The following is a 21,975-nucleotide window of genomic DNA, read 5'->3' as shown; positions in this document are numbered from 1 at the left end:
GAGTTTCAAACCATGTAAGCCTTATGGCCTAAATCCACTTTACAGGTTACTGTTGGGAAAATAGGAATTTCTAACAAACACTGTTAAAAACATATTTTAGGTGCAATTTAAGTTAAGTAACTTACACTCCAACATAAAATGTTTAAAGATTTGAAAAGTTTGTACCCTAATACCTGCTAAGCTTGGCTTCAGCTAAATGGCTAATATTGTTTTAAAGGAGTGAAATACATTTATTTTTTAGAAAGAAAGACTAGTTTAAAGGGGCAATGGTAGGCAACAAAAACAATCATTTTTAGATCAGTGTCATACACATTATAATACACTCACATTTATACACAAATTTCATGTTTACAAGTACAAAAGGCAAAGAATCTAAGCAACTGCATAAACAACTACATTCAATAGTTAATATTGTTGTCCCTGTTCCCCACTTTCTAAATCCCAAAGAAAACTGTAAATGTCGTCCCGCATGTGGACTTTTAGACGTGGGAGAATGTGTAGTTCTGCATGTCTGGGTTTCCACAGAACTTAATTGAGATTTCGTTGTGTTCCAGGCCAAATTGGCTAGAAGGAAGTCATCCATGGCTGTTTGAGTTTCATCACTGATAAAAAACAAACTTCCCAGGGTTTCAAAACCAGAATTCACGGTCTGTGTTTCTGTACTGTTCAACTTAACTGCTTTTGAGAGCAGGTAGGTTTTTAGTGGAAATCTCTTCTGTTTGGGTTTCTTTGTCAGATGAATCAGCGCTCATGGACAAGCTGGAGTGTTTCAGAATACTTCCCAGAGCAGATGAGGGTTACTGCTAAAGAGAAGTTTAAGTGTGTCTGTGTCTGCATGTCAAACATTTTGAGGCCTAAGAAATTACCATTTTCCCCTACAACTGTAGGACTGAGCAGAGGTGACTACAAGAATAAATTCTCTGTGCCCAGGAATTCCAGGTCTTCAGTGTTCATTTTGCTGAGTTTACTCTCTTCCATTTGAGTTTGGATATTTGACACCAAAAATAACTCTTCAATATCAAAAAAAATCTATGCCAGAATTCTAGATTGAGCCAGATGGGACATGTGTGTCAGGTCCAGTGTTCATGTCAGACAAAAGACTGCAATTATCCAGTGTCTGACCTGGCAGGTTATTTAACAGAATGTTTTCTAAATTACTTAATAAATCTATGGTTTGGGTCTGATTATCTGTCATGTTTTGTGAAGGAAGAATATTATTCTGCTCACTGAAGTATACAATTGGTGCAGATTTCTCAGTATCTTGATTTAAAGTTTTAGGGTTATTCTGAGGTTAAAAATTAATTAATTAATTAATTAATTTAAAAAAAAACATGAGTTATATAGTATCTGCTTCCAAATGGTTGCTTACAATATTGTCTGTAGAAATCCCATATGATGAATGGATATTCTTAAAAATGTCTCCACACATTACCACTTGGTCTATGTGTACCTGGTCATCTGTAGAATTTTGTGCTCCATTGGTTTCCAGTTCTCTGGAGATCCCACCTGACTAGAAACAAGCATCTAAAAAAAGCATCATTCTAAGCAGCTATAGATGAAGTTACTTTAGAACTGGGTAACATTTGAGTATGAACGCTAATGGGAGTGAAACTTGAAAACCAAATGTCCAATCAGTTTGTGAACAAGACATTACAGAGGAGTCTGGGGAAACCCACTGTGCAGAAGGCATGAAGCTTGGTGAGCCATAAGACAGATCTGTCTGCACATTGATGGAAGAAATGCTGTTCATTGGACATGTGTTCCCTGGTTGTTGTAAAGTAATAGGTGGACTTTTACCCAAGTTCACCTGAACACCTGTACTGATTGGCTCAACAGCAAAGAGATTCACAAGTTTTGAGAGAGGCAGGCTCTCCTTAAGAGAGCAAGCCTCTGAATCTAGGCTGAGGATCAGGGTTCTTATGGCCAAGGGGAGTAAGTGAGCGGCACCCATGGCAGAGCTGTGGTGATCCACACCTAATGCTAAAGGCTGGGCCAAGGAGTCAGCGGTAGTAGGCACAGGGACAAGCATAAGAGAAAATGGCATAACAGGCAGTTTAGCCAAAGGTAAAAGCAACTTCTGAGGGTATGTTGAAAGTGTTATGAAAGTCTGTTTTCTGGCATTAGAGCCGCAAGTCTTCAAAGGAAGCTACTAGCTTTATTTCTGAAGTTTCTAGTTCTTAAGAGTCTGGTCTAGAGATTGGTTTATCCATCAAAGATTCAATGGTCTTTTTTTTTTTTTTTTTTGACAACTTCTGGATGTTCATGGTGTTCTCCATTTTCCTTTTCTTACTAGGTAGATCCCTGTGCTCAGCAGGGATCTCATGGCCAGTTCGGTAGATGTGTGACTACAAGGCAGTTCTGGGGGCATAAGAACAGCCACATGTGCACTGGAAGGTCTTGCCACAATCCTCCACGTGTCTTTTCAAGTACCATTCAGTACAATAAGAATTGCTGCACTTACTACATTTTTGCTTCCTTTCAACATGCATTTTCATAAAGTGTCTTTCCCAGACTGGGGGACCTTCAGGCCCAGGCTCTCACAAGCTGCTTTCTGTTGATGCCTCTAGTTTGTTTGGTAAGTCATTAGAATGCCCACTGGGTTCATACCATCTGCATTACATCTTCAGAGTACAGTAAGATAAGTGAAATACTTGGAGCGGTGGCTCTTGACCAGGTGCATGTTGAGCGCGGGGCAGTTGGACAGGATCTTGACGCAGCCGTGCACGGAGCACAGGATGTTGGTGTGCACTGGCCCGGGACAGCTCGCCCGCCGAGGGCTGGATCAGCTCCCCGGCAGGCAGCGCCCGCCATGCATGCTGCTGCCTCGCCAGTACGGGTCACCGAGGGCTGCCCCTCACTCGGCCGTGCCGGGGGACCCCACGGGCCCGAGGCGGTGACGGCTCCCCTCGCGGTCGCCTGGAAGGCCGTGATGCCCCAGCCCAGAGCCGTGGGGCCGGCGCCGCCTCAAAGGCCGCCGTGGTTCCTGCTCTTCCTAACATTTTAAACTACCTATACAGTTGCAACATTCTATTGAATTTTGCTGAAAACAAAACAAAGAGAAAGAAAACCAAAAATCTTTTAAAACATTCTCTTTTGTTCTTACAGTAAGTGATTGCATGAGTGTGGGATTTTGTCTCTTTCTTCACTATTTATTCTACCGTTTCTAGCATGTTTCCTGACTCATAGTGAACAAACAATAAGTACTTCCGGAAATAATTAACAAATAATCCCCTTATTTAAATGGCGATATCTTTCCACAAGCATTGTGATATATCGCTATTTGCTTAATTTTGCGGAGAGAAACTCAAGTCTGCTTAGTATTTGAATATAATATGAGTTTACGACTAGATGTTAGAAGGTATGGGTTGGAGATTTCTAGAAAGAACTGTACTAAGTTCACTGATCCTTCAGCCTGGAGGAAATGTGGAAATATCTGACGCTATAGGAAAGTATAAGTATCTTCACCTCTCTGATGATGATGTTCTCTTTTTGTGGTGTGAAAAATATGAGTTGGCACTAGAGGTTTCCTGGTTCTTTGTCTAGAGTTATCATCTTCACCAAGAGGCTCAGGGTGGTTCCCCACTATTAATTAATGTATCATTTATTAAACAAGGCACTCCATGAATGAAAAATATTGTGTTCCTTGTCATTATTATAATCTTCATTAATATTATTTCTCCAGAATTCCAAACTCTCAAATATTTTTCTAGAAAAAGCCCCTGCAATGTGTTTTTCACTTTTTTCACTTACTTAGTTCAATGCCTAGGCTGCTTCTTGGTGCAGTGATAGAACTACTACCATTAGTGGCAGCACCTAGTGGGGTTCCCACCCACCTCATTTTCCACCCTTTTCCACAGCTCTGACATCTCTGAGTTAGAGGTAATAATGGGATTCTCCCAAAGTCTCGTTTCCTTGTTTTCTCACACTTACTCTTCTCCCACAAGAGAGACTTACTACTGGACCTTCCTTCACTCTCTCATTTCTAGCAGAGATTCTTTGGTATTCCTAAATAATAGATATTACCCTCTCAGAGTTTCTATAGCTGTCTGGAAATTTCAATGAAATCAGAGAGAGAGAAAGAGAGTATTAATAAGGTAGATGGTGTTTCTTGCCTACTTTGGAAGCACGTTAGCTTGTATTTTATTTACTGTTGAAAAGGGCCTCGAATCCATTTTACACAAAACAGTATATGTATAAATAAAAAGATTAAAGAACTCCTGACAGATAGATGATAGAGAGAGAGGAAGAGGAGGAGAGGATAGAAAGAGCAAGCAAGAGCAAACATTTGTTGGGTTAAATCTGTTTTAAAGTGAAGAAACCGTATTCAGTGGAATCTGAGGTCAGAGTGTTTCACATTACTAAAACATGTTCTTATTTTATACTGACTCACTATATTCTTTTCTCTCTTTTATAGCACATCATTTGGGAGGGAAAAATCAATGATGTAGTTGCTGCTTTCTGAAATTATATGCCTTAGACACATGGATTCTTTGGGTCATTGTTTTTCTTCACTAATGGAAAATATAATGAAAACTGCATAATGGAAAAAAATCCCAATGAAAGCATGCTAAACTGTAGCAGAATTTTAAACACGAAATGTAAGCTATGGAATAAGTATCTACTATAACTTGTCATCTCTGTAAAGAGAAGAATTTCTTCACATAGAATAATACCACTGCATTTAAATTTTGAAAAAAGGTCTTTCTAAATTTAGACTCTCCTTTCTTTGTACCAAAAGATTTATTTTAATTGTAAATGAGGTTATCATCATTGAAGACTCTAGGACACAGAAATTTAAAAGCTAGAACACAGAAATTATAAAGGGCCAGGGTGGTAAAAAAGCAAGCAATCCTAGAAGGAAAGTGAACCCTTGAGGGCATATTATTTGAGCATTATTTATATGTGAATCCCTGTGGAGAGCTGAGAAATAAATAAGCATAGTAAACAAAGTTGTAGTTAAATTATGTGTGTGCATGGAAATGAACGTATATGCAATGTAAAATTGTTAAATAGCAATAACTCGGAACAACTGAAACCAGGAGCATGTTTAATAACACAAATACAGGAAGTGCTATGATGTTCTGATTCTTCTCAATGAGGATAATAGCTCCTATTCTCAGCCCCAATAGGAGTTTCTTCTTTGTCTCCCAATCCTCCAAACCCATCTCCCACCCCCATCCCCACCAAAAAAAAAAAATTGAATTAGTTCATCAGTCACATTATCATCTGTATAACAAAAAGCTACTGAGTTAAGCACAGAGGCAGTAAGCCAGTCAACATAGTGCTCAGATTATGAAGACAGAAAGTGGAAGCACCATTGCTCCAGTTTGCTAATGCTGCTGTTATGCAAAATACCAGAAATGGACTGCCTTTTATAAAGGAGGTTTATTTGTTTACAAATTTATGTTCTATAACCATGAAGGTGTCCAAACCAAGGCAGAAACAAGCGGGTACCTTCACTGAAGAAGACTGTTGGTGTCTGGAAAACCTCTGTTAGCTCGGAAAGCACAGGGCTGGCATCTGATGATCCTTTGCTCCAGTGTTCTAGTTTCAAATAGCTTTCTCCAAAATGTCTCTGGGCTTCTGCTCTCTTAGCTTCTCTGGAGCAAACTCTGAGCTAGCATCTCCAAAACATCAGTGTTAACAAAGGTCTGCTTTCAACTGCCATCTCCAAAATGTCTCTCTCAGGTGCAGCACTGAACTCCTTCTGTCTGAGCTCTTACTCTCCAGTAAACTAGTCAAGACCCATGCTGAATGGGTGAGGCCACACCTCCATGGAAATAATTCAATCAGAGTTATCACCTACAGTTACATAAGTCACATCTCCATGGAAACAGTCATTCAAGAGATCACACCCTAATCAGAAAGATTAATCAGTCTGCCCCCACAAGATTGCATTAAAGAATACGGCTTTTTCTGGAGGACATAATATATCCGAACTGGCACAGCCATGCATACAGAGAGAGAGAAGTCTTCCTAAACAATAAAAACTAGAAAAAGCATTTTGCAATTATAGATATAAAGCCTGGGAATTTCTCAGAAATTCTGAAATACACTCTGGAAGTGAGAAACAGATTCCTAACACATGTAAAATTAGGGAAAAGTAGTATAAGACATTAGGAAGGTTAACAGTGTGTATTAATTATCCATTGCTGCATAAAAAAAATGCCCCAAAATTTAGTACCTTAAATATTAACTCAAAGTTTCTGTGGGTCTGGCTCAGGGTCTCACATAAGGTTGCAGCCAATATGACAACTAGGACTATAGTCATCAGAAGGCTTGATTAGGGCTGGGGAATCTGTTTCCAAGATGGCTCACTCATATAGCTGTTGTCAGAATGCCTCAGTTCCTTGCTGGCTTTAGCAGGAGGCATAAGTTCCTTGCCATGTAGCTCTCACAGGGTTCTTTAAATGTCTTTATGACACTGTATATGGCTTCCTCTAAGACAGAAAAGGAAGCAAGGAGATGCCATACCGTCTTTTATATGGCCCAACCTCTGATATCACATAATATATAACTTCTGTATTCTATTGGTCAAACAGACCATTCTGATAAAATGTGGGAGGGGACTACACAAGAACTTGATACAGGGGTCAGGGGAGCCATTTTGAAGGCTGAGTATCTTAAAGAAGGTCTGTAACTTATTTCTCCCTTCCCAGGGGACACCTAGGTAGTATGGACATATACAAGAGCTCTTTGTAAACATTCTAATAATCTTTTTACTATTTGGGATATTGTCATGTAAGAGTGCTTTAGCAGGCTATACTTTATCTAGATTATCGAAAATAACCTAGAATTTTTCAACTGAGACACACTTGGCTAGAAATTAGAAGGTAACACAGAGTTCCCTACTCCTGCATAAATTATCGAGTATAAAAATCAAGAGCTCCAAACTTAAACATCTTCCTCTGAATTTAGATGTACCACAGATATTGTCAGCATTAACCTATTACTTCAAAAATAAAACGTGCCTACTGGGAAAAGAAAATATTTTTAAAAAGCAGTGTGTGATGGATTTGACAACCCCTCCAGAAAACAATGCTGAATCTGTGCCTGGCTTTTGCTTGTATATTTTAATATGCATTAGCAAATTTTTGTGTTGGATAAAAGGGACAAGAGTTCTATGATGTGTATGAGTTTGTATTGACAATTCAACATTTGGAGTAATGAAGTGATAGGATTGTCTTTCAGACCACAAATTACAATGGCTAATATGCTTTTGTAGAAGAAAGAAGGACGGGGAGGAAAAACTTGACAAGAATTTGAAAATTTTTCCAATCAAATTTTTTATTATTGAGAAGAAGTTAAAAATTAATTTCAACACTCTATAGTATTTCATTGGATAAATGCTTTGGATATGGTTATTAACTGAATAATTATTTTTCAGTCTATAATGTGGCTCCAGGTATCCTCAAAGATTTATGTGTGGTATTTATAAAACATTGCAGAAAGGAAAACTTTAGAGTATTGGTAGGACTAGACATCTGGAAAAAAATGTACATCCAAAAAAGGTTATTTCTTTTGATTTTGTTGCTCTGAGTGGGAAACACTTCATTGTTGCTTTAGAGATTATATTTTAAAAAAAATAAAGTAAAAGCTAAATAGTGAATATGTTATAACTAAGGTACCATCTATGAATCAAATTCTATAAAAGTTTATAAATTATGATGTATAGTGAATGAAGATTTAGTGAAGTGAAGTATCAGAGGAGTTGACAGCTCATGTCAAAGAGAAATAGTTTCATATTAGAAGAATTTAATGGAGTTATATTTTATTTCTTACTAATTTTAATAGTAATGCCACCATTAAATTCTAATAATATTGTAAAGTGCCTGATAGGGATAGGTTAGTTCTTCTTAAAATTTTATTTGTAAGAGGAGCATTATTGTATCATACTTGTCAGAGACTTGAAATATATTGCACTGTATACTTATTGAATGTTTACTAAATAATCAAATTTACACATGATAAATACCACCACTGTACTAAATATAAAGAAGAATGTAATTCTGCATGAATTATAGACTATATATCTTGTCATCATCCCATGTCCAATTCTCTGCACAGGATTTTACTCATGTTTGTTGTTGTTGCTGATAATGATGATGAGCTTTTACAAAGGGAAAAATGACAATATGTCTATTAGCCATACTCAAAAAGAAGAACGGTTTTGCAAACAAATGAAATACAAAAAGGACACTAATCCCATGATCTTTATTTTCAAGAATAAGGATTTTTCAAATTCCCTAATCTTTCAAGAGATAAAAGGGCTAATTTAGGATCCCATTCAAAGATGAAATTTGTCAACAGGTTATTTTTATCCATTTAACTAGGATTACAGTTAATCAACAAATCATTTGTGAATAATGCTTGAAAATTAAACAATTTAGTTTTCAACAATTCTCTAACTACTTCAGTGTACCAAATCCTTTAAAAGGAAGAAACATGAAGAATAGGATAGTTTGACAAAATATTCTACACACATTTCAGATAAGTGATTTATAATTACTTTTTTGCTTCTGGATACTGTCACTCTAACTTTTGGCAATTTAATACATTATTATAATGCATATATCTCATTATTGAAAGGAGGCCAAAAGATATTTTGTCTTTTAGGTATAAGACATAGTAGTTGCACTATAAACTGATTCTGGCAAAAAGCCATTTTGAGGTGAGATGAAAAAAAATAGAGCCAATGAATAGTCATCATAGAGGGAAATTCTTAATTTAAATGTATCTATAAAAATTACAATACTAGCTGATTCTAAGAAATCAGTTTAATTAAAATACTTCTTGCTTAATATGCTATTGTTTATTCAATAAATCTATACCTTCCCTTCTGTCCATTTATTGCAGGCATCAGCATATGAAACATTTTTCTTTCATAATTACTTATTTTACCATCTATAATTGTTAAAGTTTGAAATCATTGGTTTTTATTGCCAAAGTTTTTGCCTACTGTCCACAATTAAGATCAAAATTGTTAAATTTTGCAATTAAAATAAAATTGCTTTGGCTTGAGTGGACACCAACTCTACCTCCAGAAAAGAAGCAACTCCCAAGAGAACTAGGTTGATCATAGGGCTTTTGAACTGATTTGATTGTATTACTAACAACCCTGACCTTGAAGCAAGAGCAAGGAAACCACTACTGAAAGCCAGCTCTGACAGCTTTTTCATATCACCACCTGCAAATGTCACCCAAATCAGAAAGTGACATAGAAAGGCCTGAGGGACCTGAGCCCATCAAAATCCTAAATCTATTCATTTTCTAAAAGATTTTTATTTTTACATGCAGAAGATGCAATGCAAATTTTGGTGTGAATATATATATATATATGAGGGTAAATATATATGCCTTCCTTTGTGTTTCCTGTTGAGTTTGCCATTGTGGTGCCCATAATGGTTGTGAGGCTGGAGTGCATTTTAGCAATACAGTTTAACAGAAAGCAACTAGGATGCCAGAAAGACTTCCTCAAAGTAGAACCTCTTTGGAGTTCTAGCAGATGATATATAAGGTATCATTTAGGGAGCTTAGCACCTTCCCTAACTGACTCTAAGAAAGCAGTCAGAAATTTATTTGTGGAATCCAACACCTGTCTAACTTGAATAAACCATTCAAGAAATATTTGTTGAATATCTGTTTCAGCACTGGAATACTCTGCTGATCCATGGATACAAATGTATAATGACCCCAGCTTCCAAGTCTAGTGTGGAAATACACATAGATGAGCAGATTTTTACAATATATATAGTGACAAATTCTATGGATGTTGGGAATGTATAGACAAGGTACATTGGCAGCATTGGTAGCTTGATAGAGTAGAAAATGTTTATGAGGTAATATCTGAGCTCACTTTTAACAAATGAATGGTTATTTGCTAAGGAAAAAGACATTTGTAGCCAGGCAAATGTTATGGGCAATGATGAAAAGAAAAAGACTTGAGTATAGATGTCATATTTGAGAGGCTAGAAATAGCATTCTTGAGGTATAAACAGCAAACTTGTAGAGTCAAGAGGTAAAACAGGATATGTGAGGAGGTTCTTAATACAAAGTCGTTTTGTGTAACATACCAAAGAATATCAATTTGATTATGTAGATGAAAGGGAGTCATTGAAGATTTTGCAAAGGGTGAAAATGGAGGTAAATACACCACAGTATGGTAGTAGCCTAGGAAAGAGGAGCACAAGATGGACAAAATAAGGTAGCAGAGGAGGTGAGAAAAAAGGAAGATGTCAATTATTATTTAAGCAATTGCATAAAAAGGATAAAAGGGAGAAAAGAGTCTACAGTGATTTTAGAGCTTCTAGCTTGTGATACAAGGTGAAGTGTTGTGCTAATCATTCATATAGTAAATACTAGGTATGAAAAAAAAGTTAGTATATTTATATCTGAACATATTACATCTGAGGTAACTGATGGGCTTGGTAAAGATTCCAAAAGAGACTGAGAGATAGAACATTGGTGATTGGTAGAAAGGTGAGAGATAGTACTAATAATTTGGCTCATCAATATATCTTTTTATGTATCACAAAACTATAAACCTTTTATATCATAAAGTGCATAAAAATGTGAAAATCAAATCTAATTCAACACCAGAATTGGTTTTACAATACAATCCTTATAAATCTTATATCTAAGCCTGGTGTCTCACACACTGTCCTCTCCTCAACACATACAAAATCAGAAATAGTAAGTCATGTTGTTACATGTATGTACCTGTCTAATGACATTCAACAAAATATGACTGCTTCCAGAAGCATGATGCTGTCTGGAGGGAGATCAGTTAATACGCTATTGTTAATGTTCTAAAAAATAGCATTTCATCTGCAGTAATGTATTGGCATTGGCATAGAGAAGAGCTCAGACTAAGAAGTATATCTAAGATTAAAAATAAAGAAGTTTGAAGTCATTGAATGTGATAATAGTTAATAGGCAATTTTTTTAAATTTAAATAAATAATTATTGTTTATTCCGTTTGCCTAGTTTCTTATCTCTTTCTTATATCTTCTATAGTCTCCATTGTAAGTATGTTATTTGTGTTGACTCATTTAATCCTCACTACATTCCTGAGAGAAAACTACTATTACATTTTATGGATGAGAAAATGGAGGCACAGAGAAGAACCAAATTGAAGCCAGAATTTACCAGATAGTAGGCACTGTTTAAACAGTGGCAGTCTTGGTTCAGACCCATGCTGTTCTAGGTTCAGACCCACTGAATCAGATTTATAGTTGTTACTAAATTTTGATACACCGCCCTTGTTCTGTGGATTAGAGTCATACATATTCACGATTTCAACATCATCAAAAATGAAAACACTTAATTCATTCATGAATTCAAATTAGTAAACTTACACAGAAGCAAATATAAGCTCAATAAAGATAGGAAAGAATTTATGTTTGTTATGCTGCTGCTCCTGTATCCACAGTACCTAAAGCAGTGCCTGGTACTTAGTAGGCAATTGATAAATATTCCTGAATTAGCAAATGAATAATCATGGTAATGAAGCCTCAATGATCCAAATTATGGAAGAATAGGCTATTTTAATTGAATACATCTTAGCAAACACAAGACTTTTCCTGTAAAACATTACCATATAGAAAACATATTTAATTTTAAGAGTTAGAGAAAAAATAATAAAATTTATTTAAGATAAATTAAATATTGACAAAAAACACCAATTGATCATTTCAAAATATGGTCATTATTTCCACCCCTTTTTTAAAATAATGTTTTGTGATTATTACAGTGATGTGTGATTTTTGAAGAAAATTTGTAAAATAAAAAAAAGGTGTAATTACAAAATTGAAAAGAACCTGCAACACCTTCATCTATATATAGCCACTCTTAAACATTCAGGGTCTAATAGATACTGTGGTCAAATTTCAATAAAAATTTTTTCAATAAAAAAATTTAGACTCATCCTGTGTATATTGTTTTTTGTTTGTTTTATTTCTTCTCTTAATGCTGTATCATCAGAATTTCCCCATATTATTACATATTACTTGAAAAATTTAAGTTTTGTGATGCATAACATTCCATTATCTGAATATACCAGAAAAATGTGACTTGTATAGCTCCTAGTATTTCATTCTATGCATTTTTATGAATAACACTTGTATGGAAATTCTTATGTGCAAATAACTCGTGTACACCTCTAATTATATTTAAGAATAAATTTCTAGATTTGGAGTCTATTATTTCTTAGCTAAAATGACTACTGATTAATCACTAAAATCTAGAATTTAATGTCTTGTAGAATTGCCTATTTCCCTCAAATGTCCTTTAATAAGAAATGTTTCCTTTAATGGATAAAACAATTACAGCTACATTAGTATAATTTGGAGTAATAGGCATTAATATTTAATAAAAGTTAAATAAATCAAAGTTAATGATCATGATTAGATGTTATCGTTCTGCTAAGAGATTTAAATTCTCTTTCATTACTCTTTATTTACACTTATTCTAATCATTTAATCTTAAATTAATTTAGACCTAAGTTTTTGCCCAGAATCAAATTTTCTAAAGATACAACCTTGCAAAAATCAAGATTCTTAATTCCAAATCTATGAAGAGCCTAGCTGCCCATATAAATAGAACAGATGACAATTTTAAAGAGTGCCTACTAAAATAAACCCTTTCTTAATTACTTATGTAAAATTCAAAAGGATATTGATGTATTAAAGTTCTTTAAATTTAAAACTAACACTCGTATACACATTTTTACTCTAAGAATCAGAATAAAGTCATACAAGATTTTATTTCAAGACATGTTGTGCTCACTATAAACTACCTTATAAGCACTATAAGCATGACTTTTTACAATAGTAGTAGAGCGCATTCATATTTTTGTGAGGCAGGAAAATTAACGACCGTTCTTTAACACTCAACTGATATGTAAAGTATTATTTTCTATTCCATTTGCCTACTTTCTTATCTCTTCAGTTGTGAGAAGCATCTTGGGAAATTCTTGCATGCATAATTTGATTGTGGCCCATGAGTCATCTACTATTGAACATTTTAATCAGATATGTATATGACTCAGTGTAAATGAATATATCTGGTGTAGAATGCCTTTAACATTTTTTGTTTTTCTTTTTTCTTTTTGTTTTTGGTGTCAGACTATGAGAACATTTTGCAGCAAGATCAGAAAAGGGGAAAGCAAGTACTTTAAGAATATGTGTATATATATATACACATATAAACCCTGAGCGAGTTAAGCCAAACTAAACAAATAATGTCAAAGCAAGTAGAAAAAATAAAAGGCTCACTGTCGGATTCCAGAAAAAGAATCTAGTATACAGAAGGGATTTCTGACCTAGGGACCCTGCATCTTATCTCATTAAAACCAGGTGCACCATAAACTAAAGGATGAAGGTTGTTCAAGGCTGTTCCAGCCATGGTGGCACCTTAACACCCAAAAGGTGGAAGAGGCAAGATCAGATAGGCCCATAAGATGAACGACCACAAGCAAGCCAAAATGTCTGCTTCCTCCACATAGATAATACAGCTGCACATCAAAGAGTAGTGTGTTAGAACACTAGCAACCAATCAGCTCAGAAGTCGATAAGCCCACATCCAATCAGGGCACAGGACACGCTCAGCAGGCACCCTTCCCCCCAGCACCCTTCCATCCCAATGTGGTTTTTTCCTTTAAAAAATGCTGCTCTCAGATAGAGAGCTGGAGCCATTTTCTTTCTTTCCTTTGCCTCCCATCTGTTTTCTCTCTAATAAATCTTAAACTTTGTACTTAAACTTTGACTTGCTGCATTGTGTCAATTCTTGAACAACCCTGTACCTGACATCTGGTGCCGAAACCCGGGATGGAGTTTCAGCTGAGGCTTGAGTCTCCAACTCCTTGGGGGGGCAACAGGACAGCCTCCCGGTCAACCCCATTCGGAGGGCCAACTGAGGTTTAAGTTTCCTGGCCCCTCAGGGCAATGGGGCAGCCTTTCAGTCAACTCTGTTCCCCAAATTACCTAGTTGTCCAAGCTTTACACATTCAGTGGTTTGAGTCCATCAACTCAGACCACCTTGACGTGATGCCGGCTCACCCTCATGGCTCTCAAATATCTACAACTAATTCGGCCCTAGGTAAGTGACATCTTTCTGCCCAGATCCTCCCTTTGAGAGTTTTGTTTGGTGTACCATGGACACCCCGGCCCACCCCAGTGCAGCGCCTCAGCCTGCTTTAACATGGCATCCAGCTTCGTAAGCCTAGGAAAATCTGAGCACTCAGTCAAAACTCTCGGATGCTCTGGGAGCATTTTTCACCATTGCAGCAGTCAAAGTAACTCAGGGGATGTCTTGAGCAAAAGACTGCATGCAATTTCCTGACCCCCAATGACAAACTGGGATGCCTGCTTTGTTGTTGCGATGGGTTGTGTGGATCTGGGACGTTAGTCTCACTTGAGCAATGTTTTGGGTGGCCTCTGTAAGCCTCTAAAGGAGCAGGGGGACAGTGAGCCTCTCATGGGCAATCTCCATAAGCCTCTGATGAGCATAGCCCCAATTCATGTCAGCCTCATCCAGGGAGACAGTAAACCTCTAAAGGAGCAGAGGGACTGTGAACCTCTCACGGGCGATCTCCATAAGCCTCTGACAAGCAAAGTTCCCTAATGAGCCAAAAGCCTCTCAAATTCAGGGAGACTATAAGCCTCTAAAGGAGCAGGGTGATGATGAACCTCTCACGGGCAATCTCCTCTGACGAGCAAAGTTCCCTAACGGAGCAGGGTGATGATGAACCTCTCACGGGCAATCTCCTCTGACGAGCAAAGTTCCCTAACAAACCACAAGCCTCTCAAATTTCTTAAATAATCATGGGTAATATACAGTCACTTTTCAGTGGCTCCAAAACTGAATTTCCTCCTAAATCTACCCCCTTGGATGTTTACTCCGCAATCTCAATAAACTACAATTAGAAGGGGAGGTAAAACCAAAAAACTTATTCATTTCTGTGATACAATTTGGCCACAGTATCCTTTAGAGGAACAAAAGTGTTGGCCATAAAATGGCACTTTTGATTGGCAAATTCTCACTGAACTTGATAACTTTATTTGGCACAATGGCAAATAGTCTGAAGCCCCTTATTCTCAAGCTTTCTGGACTCTCCAGTCCCAGCCATCTCTGTGCCACTCTGTTGCCTCTCATCAAATCCTCCTTCTTCATGAAAAACATTCCAAGTCCTCTGCTCCCCCCTCTAAAAAAGTCATAACACCCTCTAATCTTGAAGAGCCTTTAAATAATTTATGTTATTTTGACCCTGCAGACCATCCCCCTCCCTACTATACTCTGCTTCCCCTGTTCTTCTCCACCTCCTCCAGCTCCCCTTCCCTCTTCCTCAGCCTCTTCCCTTCCCAGCAAAACCTCTATTCCCAACAAGTGCTCCCCAACCTCAGAAACTCCCCCTTCTGTTTCCTCTCCAATCTCTTCCACTTCCCTTCTCCCTTCTTCCTCTCCTAAACCTATCCCTGACCCTGATAAGTCCTCTCCCACCCTACTGTTCACTTTTTGTCCCCCTCTCCCAAATTCTACTCAAACTCCCCAAACCTCTTCACCTCCTTTCACTCTATCTCATGGTCCAGCACCTATAATAGACCCCCCAATGAAGGGTCTGTTTCCCTTACACAAGAGCATAATAAAAGTTCATGTTCCCTTCTCCCTTTCAGACTTAAGCCAAATTGAAAAACAGCTCGGGTCTTTCTCAACTGATCCGGCCAAATTTACAAAAGAATTTAAGTATCTGACCCAATCCTATGACTCAATGTATCAAGATGTTTATATTATTATAACATCCACCACAACCCCTGAAGAAAAAGATCATATTTGGGCTGCAGCTACAGCCCACACAGATAGACTTTTTGCAGAGAACCCTGTTTCTTTCCATGGCATGCAAGGAACAAATGTCGTCCCCACAGCAGACCCAAATTGGAACTACCAAGACCAGTCCCCCAACAAAAAGAAAATGCAACATTGCCTTACTTGCATTACTGAAGGGATGAGACAGGCAGGTTTTAAAGCTGTTAACTATGATAAAATTTCTGAAATTACTCAAGAAGCTAATGAAAACCTGCTGCCTTTCTAAACCACCTCAATGAGGCTATCCTAAAATATACCAACATTGATCCTTCCACACAAGAAGGAGCACTTTTTCTCCACACCCACTTTATTACCCAATCAGCCCCAGATATTCATAAAAAACTTCAAAAAATAGAACAAGATCCTCAAGCACCCCAGCAGGAACTCATGTAAGCAGACTTTAAGGTATGCAACAATAGACAAGAAGAGAAAGAGGAAAAGGAAAGACAGAAAGGGAGAAAGAGGAAAGGGAGGTGGCTCCAGAAAAGGTCAGACAGGAAAGAGATGATGCCCATTACTTGCTCCTTGCCAATGCCTTCAGGCAGCCCAGGTTAAACTGTGGTAGTAAAAATTTAAAGGGTGAAAAAGTGCCTCTCTGCCCATGCTTTCATTGCGGCAAAACAGGCCACTGGGCCAAACAATGCACTCAGCAAATAATTTCATATCTGTGAGGCCCACCACCAGGCCCTTGCCCACAGAGCCACCAAACAGGTCACTGGAAAGCTGACTGTCCCACAGCCTCCTACCAGGGGTTCAGGTGGCCATCTCTTCCTAAACAGGTGCTGCCACCTCTGGAACTGAGTAATCTCCTTGGACTAGCTGCAAACGACTGACAGGGCCCAGGATCCAGCACAGCCCCGACGGTGATCATCACCACCGTGGAACCCAGGGTAACCTTAAAGGTGGCAGGTAAGCCCATTTCCTTTGTTTTAGACATGGGTGCAACTTACTCAATCCTGCCTGAGCACTCAGGGCAGCTCATTCCCTCCTCTATTTCAGTCATAGGTATTATAGGCTGTTTTAGTTTGCTAATGCTGCTGGAATGCAAAACACCGGAGATGGATTGGCTTTTATCAAAGGCAGTTTATTTGGTTACACAGTTACAGTCTTAAGGCCATAAAGCGTCCAAGGCAACACATCAGCAATTGGGTACCTTCACTGGAGGATGGCCAATGTTGTCCGGAAAACCTCTGTTAGCTGGGAAGGCATGTAGGCTGGTGTCTGCTCCAAAGTTCTGGTTTGAAAATGGCTTTCTCCCAGGATGTTCCCCTCTAGGCTGCAGTTCCTCAAAAATGTCACTCTTAGTTGCACTTGGGGTGTTTGTCCTCTCTCAGCTTCTCCAGAGCAAGAGTCTGCTTTCACCGGCCATCTTCAAACTGTCTCTCATCTGCAGCTCCTGTGCTTTCTTCAAAGTGTCCCTCTTGGCTGTAGCAGCTTGCTCCTTCTGTCTGATCTTATACAGTGCCCCAGTAATTTAATTCAGACCCACCCTGAATGGGTGGGCCAACATCTCCATGGAAATTATCCAATTAGAGTCATCACCCACAGTTGGGTGGGGCGCATCTCCACAGAAACACTCAAAGAATTACAATCTAATTAACACTAAGTCTGCCCATACAAGGTTACATCAAAGATAGTGGCATTTGGGGGACATTATACATTCAAACTGGCACACAGGCCAATGCTCAGTCCCCCTTAAGACATTACCTCTAGCCTGCAGCATAGAAAATTATAACTTCCCTCATAGCTTCCTAATAATTCCTAGTTGTCCCACACCTTTATTAGGCCAAGATATTTTAACAAAACTTAAAGCAGCCATTCAATTATGAGAAATAAAGTATGCCGATCACTTGCCTCAAGCCATCCTGCTCCTAACAGTGGGAGAGACACTCTTCCCCTGAAGAAACAGTTCTGCCATCATGGCTAGAAAAGGCTAATCCTCGAGTATGGGACACTTCCACCCCCTCTATTGCTAAGCATCATGAGCCTATTCGAGTTTCTCTTACGGAACCCAGAAAATATCCAAATAAACCACAATATCCTCTCACCCCCCCAAGACCTTATGGGCCTAAAACCTATAATTGAAAGATTACTAACCTCCAGGTTCCTTAGAGAAGTGGCATCCCCAGCCAATACACCTATCTTAGCAGTAAAAAAACCAAATGGCACTTACTGGCTGGTCCAAGATCTTGGAATGATTAATGAAGCTACAATACCTATTACTCCTATAGTTCCTAATCCATATTCAATACTCTCAAATTCCACCAAATACTACACACTAGACAGTCTTAGACCTTAAAGATGCTTTCTTTACTATTCCACTTCACCCCAACTCTCAAAACCTGTTTGCTTTTACCTGGACAGACCCTCTTACCAGAACCGCTAAGCAATTAACATGGACAGTCTTGCTGCGAGGCTTTAGAGACAGCCCACATCTCTTTGGACAGGCCCTAGCCTCTGACTTACAAACACTAAATTTACATCCCAGTAAGCTACTTCAGTATGTAGACGACTTCCCGTCATGCAGCCCATCTGAAGCCTCATCGCAAGAACACACAGTCATCCTTCTTAACCATTTACAACAAAAGGAATATAAAGTTTCCAAAGATAAAGGGCAATTTTCTAAGCCACAAGTAACTTACTTAGGACTTTCCCTCTCCCCTAACAAAAAGGGCATTACCACTCAGCACAAAGAAACAATTTTAAATGTACCTCTCCCCCAAACCAAACAAGAACTTCTTTTCTTCCTTGGTTTAGCCAATTTCTTCCAAAACTGGATCCCCAATTTTGGGCTTATAACTAAAAGCTTATATCAAGCTACTGCAGGAAACCTCCAAAACCTGCTAGACAATCCTTTAACTATCAAACAGTCATTTGAACAGCTCAAACAGCTCTCACACAAGTCCCCGCCTTAACCCTTCCTAATCCTAACAAGCTTTTTACACTGTATCTAAATACTAAAGATGGTTTTGCTCTTGGAGTGTTAACCCAAACAAGTGGGCCAGATGCTCATGTAATTGCTTATTTCTCCAAAGCCTTAGATTCTCCTTTCCTAGGATGGCCACTCTGTCTTTAAGTTTTAGCCTCTGCAGCACTTCTTATACAGGAATCTGTTAAACTCACACCTTATGCTCAATTGCCTGTTCTTTCTTCTCATAAACTCCCTTCTCTCTTAACCTCCCAAGCTATCTCTAGCTCCTCCCCCTCTCGTATTCAATCTTTACATGTGCAGCTCCTTTATAACCCTCAAGTTACTATATCTTATTCATCTACTATTCCTAGCCCAGCAAAATTCCTTATACCCTCAAAGCACCAAAAACTTAAACATGACTGTGCAGACTATAGATCATTTTCTCCACCCTTTTTCTGACACAAAACATTCTCCTCTACCTCCACCAGCCAACATCTGGTTTATTGATGGCAGTACTTTTAAAAATTCTTCTAAGCAAGCTGGATATGCCATAGTATCTGCCCAAGAAGTAATTGAGTCCAGACCTTTACCTCCCAGCACCACCTCCCAGCAAGCAGAACTTATAGCCCTCATTTGAGCTCTCAGATTAGTGGCAGGTATCCCCACAGACATTTATACAGATTCTAAATATGCTTTCCATATTATTCATTCACATCTAGCTATAGGAAAGAAAGAGGATATCTTACTTTTAAAAATTCTCCAATTATTAATAAAACTCTTATCCTCAAACTTCTTGAGGCAGCAAAAGCCCGACCCAGGTGGCAGTTATTCGCTGTAAGGGTCATCAAGGTGGGAAAGATCCCATTTCAATAGGCAACAACAAAGCAGATAGAGAAGCAAAAAAACAAGCCCAAACCTCTAATCAGCTTTTAGTAATGCCTACCCCGGCGCCTGCTTATTCCACCATAGGACAAACAGATTTAGCACAGCTTGGTACCACCCTTAATGAGGGATGGTTTTACATGAATGATAAAGTAGTCTTGCTGCAACAGCATGCATGAAAAATTTTAACTGACCTGCATAACCAGTTCCGTATCAGTGCTAAGCCACTAGCCTCTCTTATCCCAAACCTTAAGTCATCCTAACCTTTACTCAGAACTTCAGCACATCACAAAAATATGCACCATCTGTCAGGGTTCCAACCCTCAAGGGAACCTCAAACCAGCCCCTTATCCTTTTGATCAAGCAAGAGGACAGATCCGCAGACAAGATTGGCAAATTGACTTTACCAACCTTCCACCCATTAAAAAGTTTCAATACCTTTTAGTTTTAGTGGATACTTTTTCAGGATGGGTTGAAGCCTTCCCCACCACCTCATAAGAAGCTTCTGAAGTAACTACTGTTTTATTACAGAGCATAATTCCTACATTTGGCCTCCCTATGTCCATACAGTCAGACAACGGCCCGGCCTTTAGTTCTCAAGTTAAGCAACAAGTGTCTCAAGCCCTAGGTATACATTGGCAACTGCATACCCCATATCGACCTCAATTATCAGGCAAGGTAGAACAAATGAATGGCATAATTAAAATGCACCTAACCAAGTTAAGGACCCAAACTCAATTACCTTGGCTTAAACTTTTACCAGTTGCACTACTCAAAATTCACAGTGTCCCACATAAGCTCTACATGTTAAGCCCTTTTGAAATTATGTATGAAGTTCATTTTAGCTAGGCAACCTCCCTCCCCCAGTCTCCTCCAATGGAGACTACCTTCCCATCTTAACCCAAATTTGAGCAACTCTCAGGAACTATGCAAATACCAATCTTCCTCAAGCTACCCAAGATCCCATTAATCCTTGCATATCTCCAGGTGGCTGTGTATATCTAAAAAGTCTTCATCCAAAGTTTTTAATCCCCTCTTGGATGGGACCATACCTAGTTTTACTCACCACCCCAACAGCAGATAAATTGTCAGGCTTAACGTTTTGGGTTCACCTCTCCAGGCTTAAACTAACTCAACAACTTGCTGAAACAAACCCTGAAAGCAAAAATCCTAGGATCATAATCAGCCCAATGAGGGACCATGACCAGAGTTATTCCTGCATGCCTGCTGGAGCATTCAAGCTTAAAATCACCAAAATCAACCCCAACATAAGATGAATACTTTAGCCTGCCATGTCTGCGGTCTGGTACTTTTTATTTTCACATTTATATTCCTTCTTCACATGGTAATTTTAGCCCTACTAGAAGAAATCTGTCTTAACTACTTCCCCAACACTAATTTTACCCTAATTTAGTGGCACCCAGCCCTATTACCCCATGCCTAATTTTTCCTCTGCTCTTGCCTTTTTGCAAATAGTCTGACAATCTAGCTTGGTCATTATTCAAAAGCCCTCCCACCCTAAACACTCTTTTAGAGTTCATTACTGATCTCTGATTACAAGGAGACCTACAAGAGTACACCTCTGACCAAATCACATTATATTCTTTCATTCATATCCTCCTAATAGTTGATCTTTTGCATAACTAATGCCCTTCCATTATGTGGCTTTTCCAACTTGTAGCATTACTAACTGTAATGACACAACTATCCTCTCAACTTCAACATCCATTTGCACCCATCATTCAAAGCATTGCTACAACCATTAATAAAACCAATTGCTGGATATGTCCAGACTCTTTACACTCTACCTCTCTCTATCTCTGCATTTCCAGTAAGCTCAGAAACATTACTTACCATAACCCCTCAATATTATGGTTTTAAACTACTTTACTCAGATAATCAGCCTTCATATAAGCTATAATATTATAACAATCAATCTCTGTCTAATAATCTAACTGAAAAAGATTTTAAATCTTTACACCAAAAACCCAAACAGAGGCCCTGGCCCCACTGAAACTGTACCTAAACTAGAAGGCAAAACTTATCTATACTTCTCTCACATTTTCTTGGACCCTAAAGCCCTTGCATTAGGACATCTTAGCATTTCTCTCTGTAATCATACTTTAACTTTTAACTCAACCCTATTCAAATGGGAACCTAATAACCCAAATGACTATACTACATATGACAATATACTAGCCTCTTATTTTGGGTATCTAATGTGCAAAATGCTACAAGTCAATACATCAAAGACATAATCATATTCAATATTTCCTTAAATAACACCCCACTTAGCCTAGGAACTTGCACAGGGCAACTCT

At 38.4% G+C, this 21,975-nt stretch overlaps 1 pseudogene; it reads right to left on the bottom strand.

The window, feature by feature from the left end:
- Positions 1-292: 292 nt before the first annotated feature.
- On the bottom strand, positions 293-13,899 carry LOC119542618 (annotated as a pseudogene).
- Between the last annotated feature and the right edge of the window lie 8,076 nt (positions 13,900-21,975).

This window comes from Choloepus didactylus, chromosome 8 (genome assembly GCF_015220235.1).
Source record: "Choloepus didactylus isolate mChoDid1 chromosome 8, mChoDid1.pri, whole genome shotgun sequence".
Classification (NCBI taxonomy): domain Eukaryota; kingdom Metazoa; phylum Chordata; class Mammalia; order Pilosa; family Megalonychidae; genus Choloepus; species Choloepus didactylus.
The sequence above is the reverse complement of the archived record's forward strand: the minus strand, read 5'-3'. Positions and strand labels throughout refer to the sequence as shown.